Genomic DNA, 7,256 nt, shown 5'->3' with positions numbered 1-7,256 from the left:
TAGACCAGGAGTATTATAGATTTTGTATTAAGCGTTAGGATTTTTGTTAGAGTGGGGATTTTCAGAGTAATCATGTATATTATTTATAATTTCGCTCTCTGATCTATCTTCATGGCTAGATGTATATAGATCTTCCGTTATTACTCTGTTCTTGTATGTATATATAAGATATTGGCAATATTGTTTATCAGGTGCAGGTTGAACACCTTGGAATGCTAACATAAACAGAGGAAACCATGTCGAAATTTTGAGGCGCCACCTTGTGCCTCGAGATCTGACATGGGGCTTTGTGTTAGCGTTTGGCGAGGCGCCATAAAACCCCCATTTCCTCAAACCTCTTTTTTAAATATAAGCATGGAAGGGAATCTCAAATGTTTGTTAAAATGTGTCCTTCCCTTCATTTTGAGCCGAAGGAGGTAGCTCACTAGAATCTGGTCTAGCCCAAGAGGGAATTGTTTCTTCTGATTTACTGGGTTTTGCTAAACCTTTGGTCATAGTAAACACGGTAAACCTACTTGGGTACTTCCCGTATGTTGATGTCTTCAGGTTCTTTTAACAGATAGATCTGAGGTTTTAAGCTGTACACCCAGACTCAGTTTGCAGTATCTTATTGAGTTTTCTTGAACCATGGATTAGATTTAGTTGAGTTATTAACTAGATGAAACTCAAAATATTACCATTCTTAAATGCTAAAGATCTATAAAAAAAAAATGATAACTAAATGCTGCAGTTGCAGCCATTTTCGTATTTTAGTTAGTATCTATTCTATAGATTTTGTTGATAACTTTGCCAAGTGAAGGATTGATGTTTATCTGAGTTGTATACTACTATTTGGATATTTCAAAATCTAATTAGGTAATATGAAGTTATTATTGCTGTTCTTACATTTTAAATTATTTTTTTGTTCTGTTTGTTAGTACTTTGTTAAGCATTTTGATATGTTGTTTAGGTTTTTAAATGATTTATGTACTTAATTGAGAATGAGAGTTTTAAGCTTTGAGGGAGTTTCTTTTTTCTCAGAATGACCAGTATGTCTATCTCCATATGGAAGGTTCTATACTATAGTAATTGTTGGGGCATATTCTACGCAAGTGTTTAGCAGCATTTTTTTTAAAATTTTTAATGTTGAAGCTCTTGGAAGACTTTTTGTCAGGAAAAATAGCTTTTTTGCATGCAAAAGTTTTTAAAAATTATGTAATACCGTTAAGTCTTATTTTGCTTGTTGAAGATCTTTTTGTTGTAACATGGTTCTAAAAATTATGTAATACCGTTAAAACTTTTTGTCAGGAGCAAGTTTCCTTATTTACAATGATGGTCGACCCATTAATAGGAAGGGTATCAGGAGAAGAGTAATCGATAAAGTTCATGAAACATATGATACTGAGCTTGCTGGAAAGGACTTTGCGTATGATGGAAAAAAAACTTATTTACTGTTGGTCCTCTCCTGCAAAACAAGCTCAAGTTCTTTGTTGTGTTTGAAGATATCTCATCGAACAGGTACACATGTGTGGTTCATAGTTTGGATTTTACTCAAGGTTTCATGATATTAAACTTTCTGGATGATGTTGTACATAGGAATGTTAAAAATGGCAGTCTTGGTAGCAGTGGATCTCCAAATGAGGGACAGTTGCAGTTTGTTTGTAGTCTTATGCGACATTTTATAATTTTGATGATTAAGTACTTGGTAATTTTGTAAATTATGACTCATTGTAACTCTTTTTGTATATAAATGAATGTGATAGAGAACCTCGATGTTTTCTATTTGGGTCTAATTTGACCACGGATGATCTTCTCATCATAGTGACCATCCTTGCAAAAACTCAGCTCAATTCAAAATCTCTAACCCTTATTTTGAAAAACGAAATTTTTTTCATATGTTTTCTCATATGGCCCTTGAACCGCCCCCAATATATATATATATATATATATATATATATTTGTTATATAAATGCAGATTTGGAAGGGTTTTAAGTTGTTCCAAAATCTGAGTTTTGTAACGGTTTTTACTCGTTTCAAATCCTGACATCTAGAATGACTTTCAGCCATTTAAATTCATTAACGACGCCTCAATTAGAGATGGTCCATCAACTGTTTCATACTAGCTTAGGAATGGTTTATAACCGTTCCCAATTGCCATATTTGTTGTAGTGTGTATTTATAAATGATATGAAAGTAGTAAAGTATTGGATATAGTGTTATTGTATTAAATTAGTAATAGAAAGTGCATTGTATTACAATTAATTGATTGTAGTATGTTTATTGTGATTTATGAGTTGATATGAGGAGATCTTGTATGCAGCATTGGAAGACTATGATTGATACAAAGTTGGGATGTAGAAATTATCATTCTGAGTAATATTTTAAATCATAAGATTTATGACAAAAGTCTTGAGGAAATATCACGATAAGTAAAATATGGAACGAAAGGTAGAGATGTTAAATTCGATATGAATATCAAGCATAAGAACTATTTGAAGAATATGGTACGATATTGAAATTTTAAGGACAAAATTTTTATTAAGGGAGGGAATGTAATACCCTGAATTTTATTCGTATCTCAAGAAAAAATAAATAGTGGATTTTGAGAAAATTTTGAAAATAGAACTTAGGATAAAATTTTAAGATTTTTTTTAGTCATTTTTAATTAAATTTGACCTCACCATTGGATTCAAAATTTTCGAAAAGTATACTTTAACTTATAAGTACGCTCAAATGCAAGTTTGAACGAAAAAGTTACAAAATCTTATATTTTCGGGTTAGATTAAGCTAAAAAAATAAATTTTTGCTAGAGTAAAAAATTTTAAAATCCAATTGCACTGTAAAACCTCGAATTTTTAATTCGTATCTCGAGAAAAAAAATAAATAGTGGAATTGTAAGAAAATCTTGAAAGTGGGACTTAGGGTAAAACTATAGGACCTTCTTCTGATCATTTTAATGGAATCTAACCTCACCATTAGATTCAAAATGATCGAAAAACATAGTTTATCCTGTAAGCACGCTCAAATGCGAGTCCGAATATAAAAGTTGCAAAATCCTCGATTATCGGGTCGAACCAGGCTAAAACAGTGACTTTTTGTTAGAGCAATAATTTTTAAAATTTGATCATACCATTGGGTTCATAACGAAAAATTATTAAACATAGACTATTTATTTATTATTTTTGGAGATCAGGAAGTCGAATTATCGTCAAAAATGAAAATGACATCAAGTTTAGGGGTCACCTCAGGCCAAAAATGTAAATTTTTGATGAAGACATAATTTGTAGAAATTGACTGCACCATTAAATTCGGAACAAAAAATTAGGTGAAATAGAGTATTCATTTGTCAGTTTTGGAGTTCGGATGATCAAGTTATCATCGATCAAAACAATTGACAAAATACCGAATTCGTCCCACATTTTATTTAAATAATATTTTTAATTTTTTTTATGTCATCTTCCCCAACTCGTCAATACAGCCGCGCGACATAATAAACGAAAAAAAAATCATTTTTTTTTCCGATCTTCCACCTCAGATCCCTCACAAACGGTCTACTTTCGACGATCGTCGCAGAAGAAAAAAAGATCCGCAGCTGCGTTCTCTACAAAACCCACCCATCCTCTTTCCATTTCACTTTCTTTTTCATTCAATATCGTCAAAAATCAGCCGTATTTGGATACGGAAATTTCGAAACTTTGACCTCAGATTTCGTTCATTTCGGGGTCAAATCGTTTTCCGACGCAGAAGGGAGAAACGTCCGCAGCCTCATTCTCTACATAACCCAACCAAATTCCTTTCGTTTTCTCGTCTTTTTCACCCCGTATAGTCAAAAATGAGCCGTATTTTTATACGGAGATTTCGTAACTTCGACCTCGGTTTTCATCGGTTTTGGGGTCAAACCGTCTTTCGTCGTAGAAGGGAGAAGAGACGAGCACATCGAGATCTTCGAAATCACCAGGCCGGTTTCAAAAATCAATTGCTTCGAAGTTTGATCCATCTCGATTTCCGTGCCGATCGCCTCGATTTCCGTGCACATGCTTTGATCATTTCGCCTAGAGATTGTAAGGAACTTTCAATTTCTATTAATAATCGTAGATTGTGAAAATTGCATTTAGGATTTTATCGGAAAAATTTGGATGTATTTCTAAAATATAGAATTCTTTTATTATTTCAAAAATTCACGCCAGAAATTGCATGTTTGATATGTTTAATTGTATTTTTAACAAATTATACGTGGGTAGGGTATTTTAACGGGTTATTTCTATAAATTGGGTCTTGTGCACTGCTCGGACCCCGTTTTGATATAAAATTTATTTTCTTTTTCAATATTATTGATAAAAAATAAATTCTTTAGTTGGAAAATGTGATTTAATATTCAATGAACTCATATTGAGTTGATGAATATCAAAAAATGGATGTTTTATTGAAGAGATTGAAAACTGTAAAAATCAAAAAAAGGAAAAAAGGGTATGAAACCGTAAAATGTCAGAGTCACACCTGAGGGGTGATGTCTACATTTTACGTTGTTGTGTTGTGTACAGGTTGGTGAACAGATATCCAGGGATAATATTGTTGGTTGCATGTTTATTTAAATTTCTGTTAGCGCGAGGCGCTGTTTATGTTTCCGTTATGTTATTTATTTTAGGCCGGGTGGCCACACTTGCATGGTAGGAAACTGGATATCTATTCTCAATCTTGTATTGTTAATTTCTCTTTTATTTTCAAATGAAAATAATATATATATATATATTATATATATATGTAACTATTTTCTGAACTGTTAAAGAGTTTGTGAATGCCTGAAGGGATAGTGCGTCATATCATCCGGAGTGGTGTACTATCCTGGGATGTACGGTAGAGACCACCAAGCTCATACGTGGTATGGGACGCGTATGAGAATGGAGTCATAACTGGAATTCGGGTTTATTCCTCTCTATCTTTACCAGTGAACTTGTAATGTAAAGGTGGTCGTATACGAATGGTTTGTATATTTGGGAATCACATGTACGCCTGATAGGCATAGATGAAGATGATTGGTCAGTGATCACTAACAATCTATAGTAGTCGAACGTTCTGACACATCGAAAAGAGACCCATTGCTTACGGTCACGTCAAACGGCCAGCCTGAACCGGATAAATGGTCAACCAAGCGTGGTAAACAGCGACCAGCCACAAAATCAGGAACTAAAAGCCAGAGAAGAATTGTAACATCATGTTCCGACTGGGAGCGATCCAGTCGTGAATCCCAACTCTCTAATTCCAATACTCCACCATTGTGTATTATGTATCTGTTGCTTATTTTGATATATATAAAATGAAATCCATGTTTAATGTTTCCATTTGATCAATTAGATTTGTATAAAAAGAGAATGTTATAGTGAGTACTGCTGATCGATGTAATGTGAGTTTTAAAATGTTTAGTTGTTCATCCCTGGCTATATGTACCAGTTAATCGTAGTTCTTCTGTAAAATTTTATATATTTTAAAATGATTTAGTATGCTTATTCGTTCATGTTAGAAGAGGTTATTGGCAGAAATTGTGTTATTCCTTACTGGGTAACCATTGTTACTCACCCTTTCTTTCTCCATTTTTTAGTTTCAGATCTGGAGCTTGGTGAAGCAAGTATAGGACACGAGTGAGGATTATCTGGTGGGTCAGATAGACAACCAGAGTCCGTCACCTGGTAAATATTGGGGTTATACTCCATTTGTCTAAGAGTATTATAGATTTGTACTGAGCGTTAGGACTCTTGTTAGAGTGAGGAATCTTTGTATAATCCCGAAAATTTCTTCTTCCGCACTCTGATCTACCGTATATTATTGGATGTATATAGGCTTCCGCTCGTATTCTATTTTGTATATATATGCATGATTGTATGTCGTTTATCAGGTGCAGGTTGAACGCCTTGGAATGCTAACAAAAACAGAGGAGACTATGCCGAAATTTCGAGGTGCCACCTAGTACCTCGAGATCTGACATAGGGATTTGTGTTAGTGTTCGGTGGGGCGCTACATGTGTAAAACCCCAAATTTTTAATTCGTATCTCGAGAAAAAAAATAAATAGTGGAATTTTAAGAAAATCTTGAAAGTGGGACTTAGGGTAAAACTGTAGGACCTTGTTCTGATCATTTTTAATGGAATTTAACCTCACCATTAGATTCAAAAAGATCGAAAAATATACTTTAGCCTGTAAGCATGCTTAAATGCGAGTCCGAATATAAAAGTTGCAAAATCCTCGATTACCGGGTCGGACCAGGCTAAAACAGTGACGTTTTGTTAGAGGAATAATTTTTAAAATTCGATCATACCATTGGGTTCATAACAAAAAATTATTCAACATAGACTATTTATTTGTCAGTTTTGGAGATCAGGAAGTTGAATTATCGCCAAAAACGAAAACGACATCAAGTTTATGGGTCACGTCAGGCCAAAAATGTAAATTTTTGATGGAGACATAATTTGTAGAAATTGACTATACCATTAGATCTGGAATGAAAAATTAGGCGAAATAGAGTATTCGTTTGTCAGTTTTGGAGACCGAATGACCAAGTTATCGTCAATCAAAACAATAGGCGAAATACCGAATTCATCCCAAATATTATATAAATAATATTTAAATTTTTTTTTTAAACTCATCTTCCCCACTCGTCCAAACAGTGCGAAAAAAAAAAAAACAAAAAAAAAAAAGAAATTTGTTTTTCCTCCGATTTTTCCACTTCAGATCTCTCGCAAACGGTCCATTTTCGACGATCGCCGCAGAAGAGAAAAAGGTCCGCAGCTACGTTCTCTACAAAACCCACCCAACCTTTCTTCGTTTCACTTTCTATTTCATCCAATATCGTCAAAAATCAGCCGTATTTGGATACGGAAATTTTGAAACTTTGACCTCGGATTTCGTCCGTTTCGGGGTCAAACCGTCTTTCGACGCAGAAGGGAAAACGTCCGCAGCCTCATTCTCTACATAACCCAACCAAATTCCTTCCGTTTTCTCGTATTTTTCACCCCGTATAGTCAAAAATCAGCCGTATTTTTATACGGAGATTTTCGTAACTTCGACCTCGATTTTCATCGGTTTCGGGGTCAAACCGCCTTTCGCCGTAGAAGGGAGAAGAGACGAGCACATCGAGATCTTCAAAACCACTAGGTCGATTTCAAAAATCAGCCGCTTCGAAGTTCGGTCCGTCTCGATTTCCGCGCTGATCGCCTCGATTTTCGCGCACACGCTTTGATCCTTTCGCCTAGAGATAGTAAGGAACTCTCAATTTCTATTAGTAAT

The sequence above is a fragment of the Akebia trifoliata genome, chromosome 5, assembly GCF_017979445.1.
Source record: "Akebia trifoliata isolate Shusen 1 chromosome 5, ASM1797944v1, whole genome shotgun sequence".
Lineage (NCBI taxonomy): Eukaryota > Viridiplantae > Streptophyta > Magnoliopsida > Ranunculales > Lardizabalaceae > Akebia > Akebia trifoliata.
This window is presented reverse-complemented; position numbering follows the sequence as displayed.